Source organism: Equus caballus, chromosome 5 (assembly GCF_041296265.1).
Source record: "Equus caballus isolate H_3958 breed thoroughbred chromosome 5, TB-T2T, whole genome shotgun sequence".
NCBI classification, from domain to species: Eukaryota; Metazoa; Chordata; class Mammalia; order Perissodactyla; family Equidae; genus Equus; species Equus caballus.
In genome coordinates this window covers 95522206-95537921 of record NC_091688.1, presented here as the reverse complement: position 1 = coordinate 95537921, position 15716 = coordinate 95522206, and the positions used below count along the sequence as shown (strand labels likewise).

At 36.2% G+C, this 15716-nt stretch overlaps 1 protein-coding gene and 1 long non-coding RNA gene across 3 annotated transcripts in view; one reads left to right on the top strand and one right to left on the bottom strand.

Moving 5' to 3' along the window:
* Positions 1-15716, bottom strand: part of NEGR1 (neuronal growth regulator 1) — an 817593-nt gene that overhangs the window by 349726 nt on the left and 452151 nt on the right.
* LOC111773665 (uncharacterized) lies at positions 564-14986 on the top strand. The gene is made up of 4 exons (XR_011439361.1): positions 564-706; positions 1157-1357; positions 12261-12407; positions 14476-14986. It is a non-coding gene; the product is annotated as an uncharacterized lncRNA (long non-coding RNA).

Below are 15716 nucleotides of genomic sequence, written 5' to 3'. Positions count from 1 at the left end.
ACCATAATAGCAGCTACCCCCTTAGGCAGCAGCAGCAACAGCAGGAAGCTGGAGCGCACTTAGAGCAGCGTTGTGTATCACAGGGAATCGACGATGCCTGCTGAATTCACCCTTCTGCCTAGCAGAAAATAGTTACAAAACACACAGGAAGCACACCACAACTGAAATACCTTAGAGCACAGAAACGTAAGTGTCCATACCCAGCGAGGCAGAAGTCTTAGGAGCAAACTCTCTACCTTCAAAACCTGCAGTCATGGTAACATTTTATTAAGAATTAACAATGAGCTTTCTCCTGGAAACCATTTGGCAGTATACTTTAAGAACTTCAAAAAATTCCAGCCCAGTGTGCCAATGATTCCCCTTCCAGGAATTTGTCTTAAGGAAAGCAGGTACCTTCTTTCAGTATAGTCATGTTTCCCATAAACCTGGCGGCCAGCTCCACTGTTCTGTTTGAAAACGTGCCAGCAAATGCCCTCGGGAATGGCCCGGCTGCACTTGTCTTGCCTCACCCTTGGCAGTGAACTATTCTCCACATAAACAAGAGGAAATAGCCCAGCTGTGACATGCTAGAACCCAGCTGCCTTCTTTGCAAACATTTCCCATAGCTAAAAGCTTGCTTTAGTGTTTTTTAAAACACGAGAGAGCCCAATGTCTACCCTTGGACTCATAGAGTTGTAATGTAACACCTGGCTCCTGATTTCATGAGGTAAGCCTGTTCTGGTTCAATATGAATTTTCCTTGTTAGGCTCAGCTTTCTATAAATGTATTTTAGCAGATTTTTTTATCAAAGGCTGCTATGCTGTTTTTTGTACTTGCAGAGAAGATGTGTCATTTTGGGGCAGTCAGAAAAATAATGCCTTCTCTGAAGTACTCGGGTTTCTTTGTTCTTTGTATATAGCATTTATTTTCCTAATTGTGAAGGCACTACACACATATTGAAAAGAATGTGGAGAAATAGATAAAGAATGAGGAAGAAAAACTCAAAGTCATCTATTAGGTTGAAACATCTAAAATTGCCCTTTGTTAGGTTAAAAACAAATGGCTATCGGCAATTTCATGTGATTCAACTTAATATAATACTACCATTCAAAGAGAATCACTATTAATAGTTTCATGCGTGTCATGGCAGTCTTTTTATGCATGTATTTTTACATAGATTCCAGAGACTTCCATGCGGTCCAACAAGCTCATCAGGGAACTGTGCTTAAGCCTTGGCTGAACACAAAGAGGGTCTCCTTCTTTGAGACATATGTCCTCTGAGCTAGAAGGTATTTGGAGAAGGATTCAAAATAGAGCATTGTGGTTCTCTTGTTTTTCACTTTGGAAACACGTCTAACAAAAGGATACTTAAAGCAAGGTTGGTATTTTTTGGACATTTGTTATGTGTAATGGACTGTGAGCTTAATGACGTTTTTTGGTTGGCAGGGGTGGGGGCTGTCATGAGGCAGAGTTCTCCATATCTGGTCCCCAATTTCTTCTTTCACCTACTCACCTACTTTTTTGTTAGTTGGCTTATGTGGCAGTTTTATAACATGGCCCCAAATTCTTTAACACTTCTTCCATCACAAAGAGGTCCTCATACTCCCCTCACCTCAGTTGAATTTGAGCAGGCACCTAGCTGTTTCAAATCGTAGAGCTGGGAAAGAAGTAATGCCATATGGCTTCCAAGACTGGATCATGAAATGCCATTTGTCTTCTGCCCTGATCCCTGGAACACTCAGTCTTGGAGGTCTGAGTTGCTGTGTCATTAGTCTGACCCCCCTGGAGGCCCCATGCTGGAGAGTACACCTGGAGACATCACATGGGGACCCCACATGGAGAAGTTCTGAGATAACAGGAGCACAAGAGAGCCTAGCAAGCACCCCAACACTTCTAGGCCCTAACTGTTCTAGCCACCCCAGTCAGACTCCAAGTGTTATGTTCAAATTATAGTATTTTAAGTAAAATACATAATTGCAGTTGTTTAAAATCACCAGGTTTGAGCGGGGTTTGGAAAAGAATCATGAAATGTGGAGGACTTACACTAACTGACTGCAACACTTACAGTTATAAAGCTACAAGTGTAGCTTTGGCATCCAGACAGTGTGGCATTGGTATCAAGACAGACAATGGAACAAAAGAGAGACTCCAAAGGTATATGAGAAAACATCCCATGAGGATCAAAGACCTGATTACTTGTGTGAAAAACTAAGATACCTAAAACAATGCATAAGTAACATATGAGTAATGCAGGTATGTATACATGGGGAGTGATCGGGCCTGGTGGAGAGGACCAGTCTAAAGAGGGACGGTGGGGCTGGCCCGGTGGGCAGTGGTTAAGTGCGCATGTTCTGCTTCAACAGCCCCGGGGGTCACCGCTTCAGATCGCGGGTGGGGACATGGCACTGCTTGGCAAGCCATGCTGTGGCATGTGTCCCACGTATAAAGAGGAGGAAGATGGGCATGGTTGTTAGCTCAGAGCCAGTCTTCCTCAGCAAAAAGAGGAGGACTGGCAGCAGTTAGCTCAGAGCCAATCTTCCTCAAAAAAAAAAAAATTAAAAAAAAAAGAGGGCGGCTATCACTGATAATTTCCATTTAGAAAACGGAAGTCCAGATTTGCCAGATGTTTGCCATGACTTTTTCCATTTTTTGGTACCATAAAAATGCATAAAAATATTTGTGGACTTATCCTGGCACCAACAGAAATGACGCCATTAAGGGAATTAGAAAAATTTGCCACTTACTGAAGAAGACACGTGATCATCCTGTGCTGGAAGATTGTCATTATGTAGAAATCTACATGGTCTATGAAAGCAAAGAGTTCCCATAGATTTATGTGTGTACAAAATCCTCACCATAAGCTATAACCCTGTGTACTCTGGATTGTGTAATGGAGCCATAATCTCGCCATCTCTGCCCTACATCCTGGGAAGCCCTCAGCCTGTTCAATAGCCTTGGAAGACTCAAGGAATCCATTTTCACATTATATTGCTCGGTTTCTTATAAAAGCTGCACATTGTGTGGTTGCTCACCTGTCATGGAATGACCATGATTAGGTCGCCAGTGACTAGAGTTCTGCCTTAAGAAATAGACGAAGAACAGATTTTATTCAGGAATTTAAATAATAAAACATGATTCACATTAATATTTTGCTCTCCCTAAAATACTCATCATTTACATATTTTTTATCATCATGTTTCTTTATCTATTTTTCTCACAGAGAATGCTTTATTTACATTTTTTAAATGTAACAACCCAGTGTTTTCATGCAACTGTATCCCAGGAGCTCTCAGTACAGTCCTACGGTTACATGCACAAATCTCTCTAAAATTCAGTTAAAAGGTAATTTGCCATGTTGCTGGCCCCTAGATCATTAGTCACAGTGGCCTAAGTGCATTCTTTTATAATTCAATATCAAAGAAATTGCTTTCATGGCATTAACTATATTATATTCAAAATTGTATAAATTATTGAAATACTATGCCACTGCCAAGACATAAGACAATTCACATGGAAAAAGTTGCATTTTAAATTATTCATTGGAAAAAAAGTCAGTCTCTTGCCAGAAACTGTTTTATACTGGGGCTAGCTTCTGGGACATACATTTAAATATGAATCACAAACCTCTGGAAATTCAGATATTCATAATTCTCGTGGCTTTGAATAAGAGGTTTATCTCTTTAACTCATCGATTTCCATCAAGCAAATTAAATATTATAAATTGTCTTGTAGTGCGGTTTATTCTAATGAGCATTTTCATTAGTAGGGAAAGTATTCATAGCTAATTCCTTATAACTCATTCTAAAATGATATAGAACATCTATATAAAAATACTGAAATTTGGTGACACAATCATTTATTATTTTTGAGTACAATATAGAAACTATATAACCATTTAACTATATATATTACATATACACATGTACATACATAATATATATGCATATAAGTGTGAAATATACATATATGTATATTTGTTATATAGTTATGTATATTATTTTGGAGATGTGTGTATTTGTATCTTGTAACATCATTATGTGCCTTTCTTAATGCCAGAAAATGATAGTAAAGGGACAAGTGTAATTAGGGGAAGGATAACCTCAAAAGGTCTCTCTATACAGATTTATATATTATTCATTTTGTTAGAAGATATTTATTTATCGCTTGCTATGCACCAGGGACTATGTTAGCTACCAGTGATTTAAAATTCAATAAAATAGAATTGCTGCTTTCCAGTAGCTTATACATTATGGGAGGAAACAAACATTGAAGTAAGTTTAAAATATAATTATATAAATTTATATGAGAGACATATATATATAAAATATTATGTAAATCTAAAGGGAAATCACCCAATCCAGATGGAGATGGAAGGATGGTGATGGAGATACCAAGATAATTTGTGGAATAATATGCTGTAACTATCTCAAAAGAGAAGTGCATTCCAAGTAGAGTGAGACACGTATGGAGGCACAGAGTTGGGAAACATCAGCAGCTATTTGTAGACCCCATATTTATCATTGTGGTTGCAATAGCTGATTTAACTATTTGGCTGGTCACAGCTAAAATTATTCCCTCTATTCACTTTCAAGCCATGAACAAATTTCTTTTTTTTTCCCATACATATTTCCAGAGAACTCATATGAATGCAGGAACTATTTTATATTGATCCCTGCTTACGTTACAGGATCATATTTAGTACATAGTAAGTACTCAGAAAGTGTTGAACTAGAGTCTTTTCATCAGTTCTAAATGTTCCTTATTTGGAGAGTTAGCTTTTAACACATTCATTAAAAAATCATTCTCCCTCAAATTGATTACTACCTTCTGAGGAGTGAAAATATTTTACCACTTCTCCTTTTTGAATTAAAACACATTATGAATAAACCACTCCCTGGGCTATTAAGTAAGAAACATTGGTTTATTTTAGTTTCTCCAATGTACTAGGAGTGTGGCATATTTTCATATCCCTGTTGAAAAGTTTCATGTACTTTTATTTTGGTTTTCCAGATAATATCATGCCATATTTTTAAGAACTTAAAAATACAGGTTAAACTAAAAAGTACATTCCCTTGGGCACACGTGTTCTGTAACCACCTCTCCTACCTGCTGAACTTTCATGTTTCGAATGCTCCAGTCTCATCACTTGGCAAATCCTCCAAAAATAAGTCAAATCATCTCCTCTTTCTCAAAGTTTGAAAACTTTGAGTTGGAAAACTCAAATAATCTATGCAAAAACGTTAACTCTTTTATTCTATATTTTTGCCTATACCTAACTATCATAATTCTTTATTCTTTTTTCTCAGCAACTGCTATATTAGAAGGGTAGGAAGTATATCTGAATTTTTAGTTTGAAGGTTGAGAGAAATGAAGGGTAAGCCTTAGCCACGACAAAATAACCAAATTTACCTTTTGGGTAGGTTAACCAGCTTAGTAGATAAAGAAAATTCTCTGAACGTATTGAGTGTATATAGATTTCAGGAGTCATTTGACAGTTGTTAATGATATTTTAAGCAGTAAAATGGAGAAGTGTGGACAAGAGTTCACGCAACCAGGAAGAATCCCGTCTGGTGAAGCCACTACAGCCAGTGTTGGTGGTGGATTCCAGTCAGCATGAAGGGTGAATGTTGGAAGAATGCCATAGAAGTCTGTGTTTGGCCCTTTCTTTTCCTCAATTTTAAACAATTTGGATAAAGGTCTTGGAGACACGTTTATTGATAAAACCACATCGGGGGTCATGTGTTCAGTTATTGTCACTACAATTTAAGAGTAAAACACTGATATGTTATTTTACAATTAGAAGTCAGTCAGAATAGTAAACTGCCTGGACACAATACTATGTGGAGACACAGCTGAAGGAGCTACAGATGTCTAGATAAAGATAAGAAATATGGGCTGCCCCGTGGCCGAGTGGTTAAGCTCGTGCGCTCTGCTTTAACGGCCAGGGTTTTCACTGGTTCGAATCCTGTGCGCGGACATGGCACTGCTCATCAAGCCATGCTGATGCAGCATCGCACATGCCACAACTAGAAGGACCCACAACTAAAAATACACAACTATGTACCAGGGGGCTTTCAGGAGAAAAAGGAAAAATAAACTCAAAAAAAAAGATAAGAAATAAAGATAAGCAATGTAAAGAAAGAAAATTTTTGGATTGACTTGTGGATTGATTCTAGGTTGTTCTAGTAGACAGAATAATGGTGGATTTCAGGTCATTATAATGAAGTATCCTAAGTGAGAAGTGTCTTCACAGTGCAAGAGACTATTTTATGAGACTATAAGCTCCTTATTATCAAAGATTCTCAGAGAATATGGAAGAGCAGTAGGATTAGAGAAGGGATGACTACACTTAATGGGTGCTCAGGTCAAATATACTCTTAGGATTTTTCAACTGTTGTGTTCTTTGACTCTTTACTGTACCATTTACGTATATATGAGGAAGCAAATTCGAGTAAAACATATGAACACATTAAAGGCCTGCATAAATGGTTGTTGACTATTTTCCCTCTGAGTGCTTAAAACATAATAGACCCAAATAAGTTCTTGTTGAATTCTTGAAATGGAAACAATATTTGATTAATATCTTTGCGGAGAAAAAAGAGACGTTACTCTGCTATCTGAAAACTCGACTGGTAATTTTATATTTGTCTTCCCCAACATAATATGAATATTATATAAAGTTGTTTATATACCCAAGCAAATTTTTGTGAGTTTGTGTGCATTATAGTAGTCACAGTGTATGCATCCAGATCAATGTGTTAGTATAAACAGATGGAAACGTTTCTCAGTTGATGAGGATCATAAGAACCCTTCTCCTCCTCTTTCACAAAACAACTAAACCCACACACTTTCTGCCCCAGTTTCTCTTTTTATCCACATTTATCTCTGAGTTGCTTTAAATCTCCAGAGATGGGATGACCACGCCTTTCGAACATATTGCAAAAACAGCAGTGACTATGGTTAATTTTTGCTAGTCAGTTATTTTATTGAAGAAAACATGTACCAAATGACAGGAGAGTCATCAGCTGATGAGAAGATTTATTATGTATATAACATTGTGCTTTTGGTAAGGAGTCAACAGAAATATGCTATGACTGTAATATCAAACTTTCTGTCAGGCTGAGAGCTGTAACACTCAAATGGTACCCTAAGAAACTGAGTTGTGTGCTTCCTACTGAATAGTTCCTTTTAACAAAAAAGAACTAAAAAGAATTTTAAGAGAAAAAGTAAACTTTTGTAGTAGAGAAACATAATCTGTTCCTTTCTGAATGTAACAGGGCTGCTAATCATTCACCAAACTCATTTCCTCCTCTTGGCACATGACTAGATTCTGTTGCTCAGAATCCCTTGCAGTTACACATGATTGAATTTTCAACAATGGAATGTGAGCAGAAGTGATGTATGCTAGTTCCAGGCTTGGCTCACAAAAACTTCCCATGGATGATCCTACAAGTTACTTCTACCCATACAGCTATGCCCATGGGCTTAGAAATCAGAAATCACATATTTAAGATGACAGAAATATAAGATAGAGAACGCTTTCCTAGAGAATGTAGCCTGTCTATAATGAACAGCTGATTTGGATGTCTTGTTAACAAAAAATAAATAATATATCCAAACAGTTTTATAGACAAGGCCTACCAATATTTAAGAAACTAATCTCTGTTTTATAACCCACTCGAAAGAAGATTAAAGAAACAAAATGTAAAGAAATAATTGTTACCTATAAATCTATCCTGAAAATAAAAAGAAAACATCACCAATTCATTTTATGAAAAAGCTATAATATGATATTAAATATGGACAAGGCCTGTACAAGAAAAATAATTTCACTTATGAACACAGAAAATGTTTAATCATAATATTGAACGCATCAAGTGAATCTAGAAATATATATAAGAAAATCATTCCTTATTCCACGACTGAAGATATTATTCAAACATTTATTAACTTAATACTACCCTGAAACAGACTGAAAAAGAAATATATGTACCTATATATGATCACGTCAATGGACAAAGCATTACATAAGAAAAAAATACTATAATTAATAAGGAAAATCTTACAAACCTGGGATAGAAAATTTCTTTCACAATGTGGCTAAAAGAATCTACCAAAACTTCACAATGATCATTATTTTTAATTGTGAAGTGTTAGACGCTTGTCCATTAAAACTGAAACAAGATAAGAAAGCTCACTTTTATTTCTTCTATTTTACTTTGTACTGGAGTTCCTAACCAGTTCAACAAGATTAGGAAACAAGTTAGAAGCATAAGTATTAGAAAAAAGGTCCAAACAAGTCATTGGTCATACATTACAGAATTATCTTTGTGGAATATTCAAGAGAAATTAAATACTATTGAAATTGATGAGAATTAAGCAAGATCACAAAAAGATGTTAATTCTGCTGAGAATAAATCTACACATTTGATAAAATTACATTAAAACTTCCATTTTTATTCACAGAGTTCAACAAGATTAACCTAGTATTAATGTTTAAGGGTAAAAGACAAATAGCAGTCAAGACAACTTTGATTAAGAAAAATAAAGAGAGGAAATTTTCCTAGCAGACTGTCAAGACAAATTATAAAACTCTGGTGGTTAAAAACACAGACCAGAATAAAAGTGATACACACAAATCACACAAAATACACAGAATACACACACAGAGGTTTTGAAGGTGGAATCTTACAAATCAGGGAAGAACATACAATTCAATCAGTTGTGCTAGGACAAAGGGCTACCTTAGAAAAATATAAAAGTGGATTCTGACCTCACAATGATGTACAGAAATAAGCTAGACATACATTAAAAGACTAAATATTGAGTGAAATATTTAAGTGTTTAAAAAATATAAGATAACTTTATGATATTGATGTTGGACAGGGGTAAGACAGAAAACACATGCCATAATGAAAAAGATCAATAAGCATGACTGTATTAAAACATAAAAACATGTATACTTGTGCATGGGTGACACACCATAAGCAAATTTAAGTGAAGCTGCAGATTTGTAGGAGATATTTATAATGAATGTAAACAAAGATTAGTATCCTTAATATGTAAAGAATTTCCACAAGTCAATAAGTTCAAAACAAAAGAACAGGCTAGTAAAAATGGATAGGGGCTATGAATAAGAAATTCATAAAAGAGAAAACTTTTATGGCCAATTGTTTGACAAAAAGTAAAATGTCATTAATAGGAAAATTTAAATTAAAAGAACACTATTTCAAATCCATAATACTGGCAAAACTTTAAAAAGTAGATAATACCAAGGTAAGGAGGATTTCAGAAAATGAAATATCATACAATGATGAAGGCAATATAAATCTGCAAACAATTTGAAAACAGCTAATACAACTGAAGTTGCACATATAGCTCCACCAGTTCATTCCCAAGTATTTACATATCCTCAAGCCTTGTTACTTTAAAGTGTGGTCCTCCATCACCTGGGAGCTTGTTACAAATGCAGAATATCAGGTGCACCCAGATCTACCATAGAAAAATGTGCAATTTAACAAGATCTCTAGGTAATTTATATGCACATCAAAGTTTGAGAAGCACTGCCCTAGACAAGATTAGTGGTCCTCAAAATTGGATGCACATTAGGATCACCTGGGATGTTCTTAAAATATTCCAATGCATGGGTCCTACTCCAGACAAACTGAATTGCCATCTCTGTAGAATATTCAAAACCTTCCCAGATGATTTCATCATGCATCTGTAATTGAGAACCTCTGTGCTAGAGAAAATTTCACATATGCACAAGAAGTTTATCAAAGATTATATCGTTTGAAAAAGCAAAATCTGGACAAATCCTAAATGTCCATGCATTTATAAACTGTTAGGTTATACAATAAAATCCTGAACTGCAGACAAAATGCTTTATTTGGGTTTATCAATATTGACTATTCCAAAAAATAAAATGATGAGTGCAAAAAGATGATCAGTGGTAAAAAAAAAAATAGGCAAATAGGTCAATGGAACAGAATAGAGAGCCCAGAAATACATCCACATAAATATAGTCAACTGAACTTTGACAAAGGAGCAAAAGCAATAAAGTGGAGCAAAGACAGTCTTTCCACAAACGGTGCTGGAACAACTGGACATTCATGTGGAAAAATGTGAATCTAGACACAGGCCTTGCACCCTTCACAAAAATTAACTCAAAATGCATCACAGACTTAAATGCAAAATACAAAACTATAAAACTCCTAGAAGATAACATAGGAGAAAATCTAGATGACCTTGGGCATGGCAATGACTTTTTAGACACAACACCAAAGGCATGATCCATGAAAGAAATGATTGATAAGCTGGAGTTCATTCAAATTAAAAACTACTGCTCTGTGAAAGACAATGTCAAGAATCAGAATACAAGCCACAGACTGGTAGGAAATATTTGCAAAAGACACATTTGATAAACAACTCAAAACTCAACAATAAGAAAAGAAAACAATGAAAAATAGGCCAAAGACCTTATAGACACCTCACGAAAGAAGTATACAGATGGCAAATAAGCATATGAAAAGCTGTTCCACATCATATGTCATCCAGGAAATGCAAATTAAAACAACAATGAAATACCACTACACACCTATTAGAATGGCCAAAATCTGGAATCCTGACAACATCAAATGCTGCTGAGGATGTGGAGCAACAGGAACACTCAACCATTGCTGGTGGAAACACAAAATGGTACAGCCACTCTGGAAGGCAGTTTGGTGCTTTTTTACAAAGCTAAACATACTCTTACTTACCACATGGTCCAGGAATTGTGCTCGCTGGTATTTACGGAAAGGAGTAAAAACTTACGTCCACACAAAAACCTGCACCCAAATGTTTATAGATCTTTATTCATAATTGCCAAAACGTGGAAGTAACCAAGCTATTCTTTGGTAGGTGAATGGATCAATAAACTGTGGTACTTACAGATGATGGAATATTCTTCAGTGCTAAAAAGGAATGAGCTATTAAGCCATGAAAAGACATGGAGGAACCTTAAAACCTTAAATGCATATTATTGAGTGAAAGAAGGCAATCTGAAAAGGCTACATATAGTATGATTCCACCTACGTGACATTCTGGAAAAGGCAAAAATATGGAGACAATAAAAGGACAAATGGTTGCCAGCGGTTAAGTGAGTGGGAAGAGGGATGAACAGAGCACAGAGGATTTTTACGGCAGTGAAAATACTCTGTAAATTATGATGGATATGTGTCATTATACATTTTTCCAAACCAACAGAATGTACAACACTAAGAGTGTACTGTAATGTAAACTATGGACTTTGGGTGATTATGATATGTGAATGTAGGTTCATTCATTGTAACAAATGTGTCACCTTGATGGGGGATGTTGATAATGGAGCAGGCTGTGCACGTGTGGGGGCAGGGAGCATATGGAAAATCTGTACATTCCCTTCAATTTTGCTGTGACCTAAAACTGCTCTTAAAAATAGTCTTAATATAAAAATTATATTTATCGATTTTATAAAATTCCAAAAATAACACGTTTTATGAAAAAAACCATCAATTGGGAAAATTGTGCACTATGAAAGTGTGATACCATTTATGAAAATCCTGAAAATATATTAAAATATTCTTCAAATTATTATGCTTACACATACATAATAAAACAAAAAAACATGTATAGGAAGGATATGCACTGACTTAGAGTAGTTACAGCTAGGAATCATTGGAGGGAACAGAAGGAGTAAATATTTAGCTTTTTTTAATATATTATTTCCATTTTTGTAGGTGAAGTAAATCAATATTATAAATGGTTAAAATCCTGCATTGGTACATTGATGTCGATATTATTTTAAGTTATCTGTATTTTTCAAATTTCAAAAAAAATTAAAAATTTAAACAAAATCTAGGTTAAAAGAGTCCCTATTTCTTGAGGTTGTTGCGAACCTGTAAATGAGACGTGATGCTTGAATGAAGGAAGAGCTTTATAAAGTGAATGCCACATAGATATTGGCTGTCACTAATACAAATCGCTTTAAGAGAAAGTGAGACAAAAATCTCAAATATTAACTGTTATTACTAATAATAATGAAATCCATTAAACTGAACCAAAAGCATTCATCATTTTCCAGCCTTATAAACACAATCTTCTCTCTAATAATTCCTTTCTCCTTCATGCATTTCCTATCTTTCAGGATATCTTCAAATTAATCTTCCTAAAAACAAATAATTAAACAAAAGAAATATAAGAAAAAAATTTCATACAAAATCAAGGAAAAAACATTAATATTTTATTGGCTTCATTTCCAGTACATTCTACGGTGTCTGTCACCAAGCATCAGGTCAATGGATTGAGGCAAAGGGGGCATGAAAAAGATACACTTTCACAAAACTATTTGGAAACTGGAAGTTCACATCCATCAGGAGGGGAGCAGCGTCCTGTTCGATGGTATACAGGTACTGTGAAAGAAAGAGCAGCCGTAATTTAGACCACAATAGCCTTTGGGGATCATTTCAAAAGCTTCAGTCAGCCCTGGAGAAATGGTGCATTTCTGTGTGCACACATAGGTGTCAGATAAACCAATTTTTGGTCACAAAAATCTCGCTTTTGCAGCAACCTTGATACTAACCTTGCTCTCTCCTGACTGCATATTAACATGGCTCTAAACTCTAACTGCTAAACGTTCGGCTGGCCTGAATTCCCACCAAATCTGCTGCCCTGGCCACCACACACATTCACAATTTTCCTTCCAAGTGTGTGGATGCCCTCTGTATGTGCTCTCCACCCCCCGTCTCAGGAGGCATTGAGAGCCTAGGCCACGTTTCAGTCAAGGCTGCAGGAGTCCTATATTTCCACATCTCCTCGGGAAGTGTGCAAGGTGCTATTGAGAAGAAGATGCTCTGTCAACGTACAGCATTATCACCAACTACATTTTTTTCTCCTTGATTTTGGTTGGAATGATAGCTATAGTTATTGCTCTTTTTCAATCCATCCAAAAACAATGTTGATATTGTGACTTTTCGTCATGTTTAAATAATCTAGAAAATGAAGTGAGATTAAAAGCCAGAAGAGAGGTTCAAACAATGTGGATGTTGCTTGTTTCAACACAGTCACCAAGTTGCTTGTTTTAATACAATGAAGAATGGCACATTAGTTGGAAGAAAATGAATTTCAGAGTAGAAAAATACTTCGCTAATTTTATCCGTCAGAAAGTTGGTAAATATCATCGTATACAAGGCCTTGTGCTCATTTACACAAGGCAGACGTCACCCCCTACCATCTCCTTGCGAGCCAGGGGCCATGCAAGTACAAAAAGATACCACAAAGAGAGGAAGCAAATTGCTCAGCACCCAATAATGGGATATCAATTAAGTTCTGGAAGAGATGAGGAGCTCTTTGCCTGGAATGCTAGGGAACTTTCTAAAAGCCATAGGTTTTATATAGGAGCCTGAGATAGACTATTGGGGTCCGAAGTATAGGGACCATGGGTTAGTAATCTTTACAAAAGGCACTTATATAATTGGGGTTCATTAAATATTTGTCAGTTGGTGGAAGAAAGGTTTTGTATCATTAAAGAGAAGAAGGGACCTCAGACAAGCTAGCATTATTTGCAGAAAGACAGATGGAAATATTAAAGCAGAGAAGAAAATATTTCTTGAGTACTTAGTATGCAGGAAACACTGTGCTAGGCACTTCACATCCATTACTTCCTTTATTTCTTACAGTCATGTTATGAATTAGGAATTACTAACCTAATTATCAACATTTGAGAATAATTATTAATTATTAAAATCTGAGAACACATAGACAGTAAGTGGCAAGACTGGGTCACATCCAGTGTTTGGTACAATAAAACATGCTGCCTGCTACATAAAGATCTAAGCCAGTGAACACGGTACTAAGACTCATGTTAAAAATGTCCCACATACAGTTTAAGGCCATCTACTCTGGAGGTAGGCTGCCTTGAAACTCTGTTGATTACTGTGTATTTGACATTGAACAAATGACTTAAATTTTATGATCCTTGGTATCTTCTGGTAAAATTGGGATAAGTATAGAATCTACACAATAGTGGGAACTTTTTTTTTGGTAAGAATATATGAGATAATAGATATACAGAAATAGAACACTCCTGGCATGAATTATATACTTGATAAATGTTAGCGTTATAGAATTAGCGTTAAATACTCTTGCATTGAATAGCTTCAGCAATCATGTTCTGGTTATTCTGTTGGTTTTTGTTTTTGAAATTTCAAATGATTCTGAATAATGTATACGTTTCTCTTAATTTACTTTGTTATCTTTATTTCCTTCTAATAACACTCTCTGGGCACTGGCTCCTCGTCTTCTATGATTAGGCAGCCTTCAGGAGAAACTTTGCCAAACATTTTCTATTTGTGCTGATTGTCTTTATGAAACATCTTTAGAATGAATAAATAGGATTGTTTTTGCTTAACCTGAATTGCTGTAGTATCTAGTTGTATAACATGCTCAAGTATAAAATCTCTATGCTTTTTTCATTAGGTATCATTGCTCATCCTAAAAAAAGGGATATGTGTCTTTAACATCGGCCAATCGATGGTCAACGTTAAAGGACACAAAGTGCCAAACAGTCACACCCTTCCACACCTGGGTGCTCTCTCTTCAGATAAAGCCAACAGAGCACAGCTGGTGGGAGCCAGAGCTGCGGAGAAGCCGGCCCCCTGAAGCTAGGACTGACTTTTTGATATTGCCACTGACTGCAGCCCATTCAGAGGGTAGAACCAGACTCAGTGAAGCAGAGTGCCCACATTTAGCCCAAAGATACACAGCAACCGGAAAAAACCCAGACATGGTCTTACAGAGAAAGCTCATGGTGAGGAATCATCGTAAATGAGAAAGGAAAGATGCACAGGGAAAATATAAAGAAATAAACTCCTACTAAAGAGTAAGAAAAAGATCATGAAAAAGAAAGGCAACAATAAAGCTAAGACACTGTATGGAAAATATGAAATAAAATAACATGCAATAAAAGAAGAGGATATATAACAACTAATATTGATTGCGCGTTCATTGTGTGCCAGGCACTCTTCTCAGCACTTCTACATATTAAAGAATTCCATCTCCACAACATTTATGTGAGACATTATGATTTCCATTTTGCTGTTGGGGAGACTGAGGCAAGTTCATTCACTTGCTCAGATCACTTTGCTGTTAACTGGGAATCTAGGATTCAAACTGAGCTGATCTGACTTAAGCCTAGTTTTTGTCTCCAAGGCTATAAAGCCAGAAAAGAGAAACATTAGAGATTTATAAGACAAACCCTGAAGAGAAGAGATGCACACTGTATAGAGAAACTCTCGCAGCTCATAGAGGTGGGGAAGAGAGTTGGTACCCTGCCCTTAAAGTCCCTTTTGACTTGTGACTGTGCCCATGAGTGCATTCACAGCAGGGATGTAGGCACACTTTATGTAAGAAGCTGCAGCTACTATATTAAGACACTTAGTACTCTGCGTTAGTGAACCTATATCCTCAATTGTCTGCCTTATTAGACTGTGGGTCTCCTGATGGTGGGGAAAAAGATCTTGTATTGATCTGCGTTCTTAATCATTGGCAGAAAGTCTGATATATTGTAGGTGCTCAAAAATCCTACTTTGCTTCTCTCCCCATCCCCGTTCTTTATGCCCATAACAAACCACTCACATCCTCATATTCCACTTTCAATCCAAATCATTTGCTTTCTTTCCACATGCAATCCTCTGTGCCCATCTGCTCTGCCTTCTTCC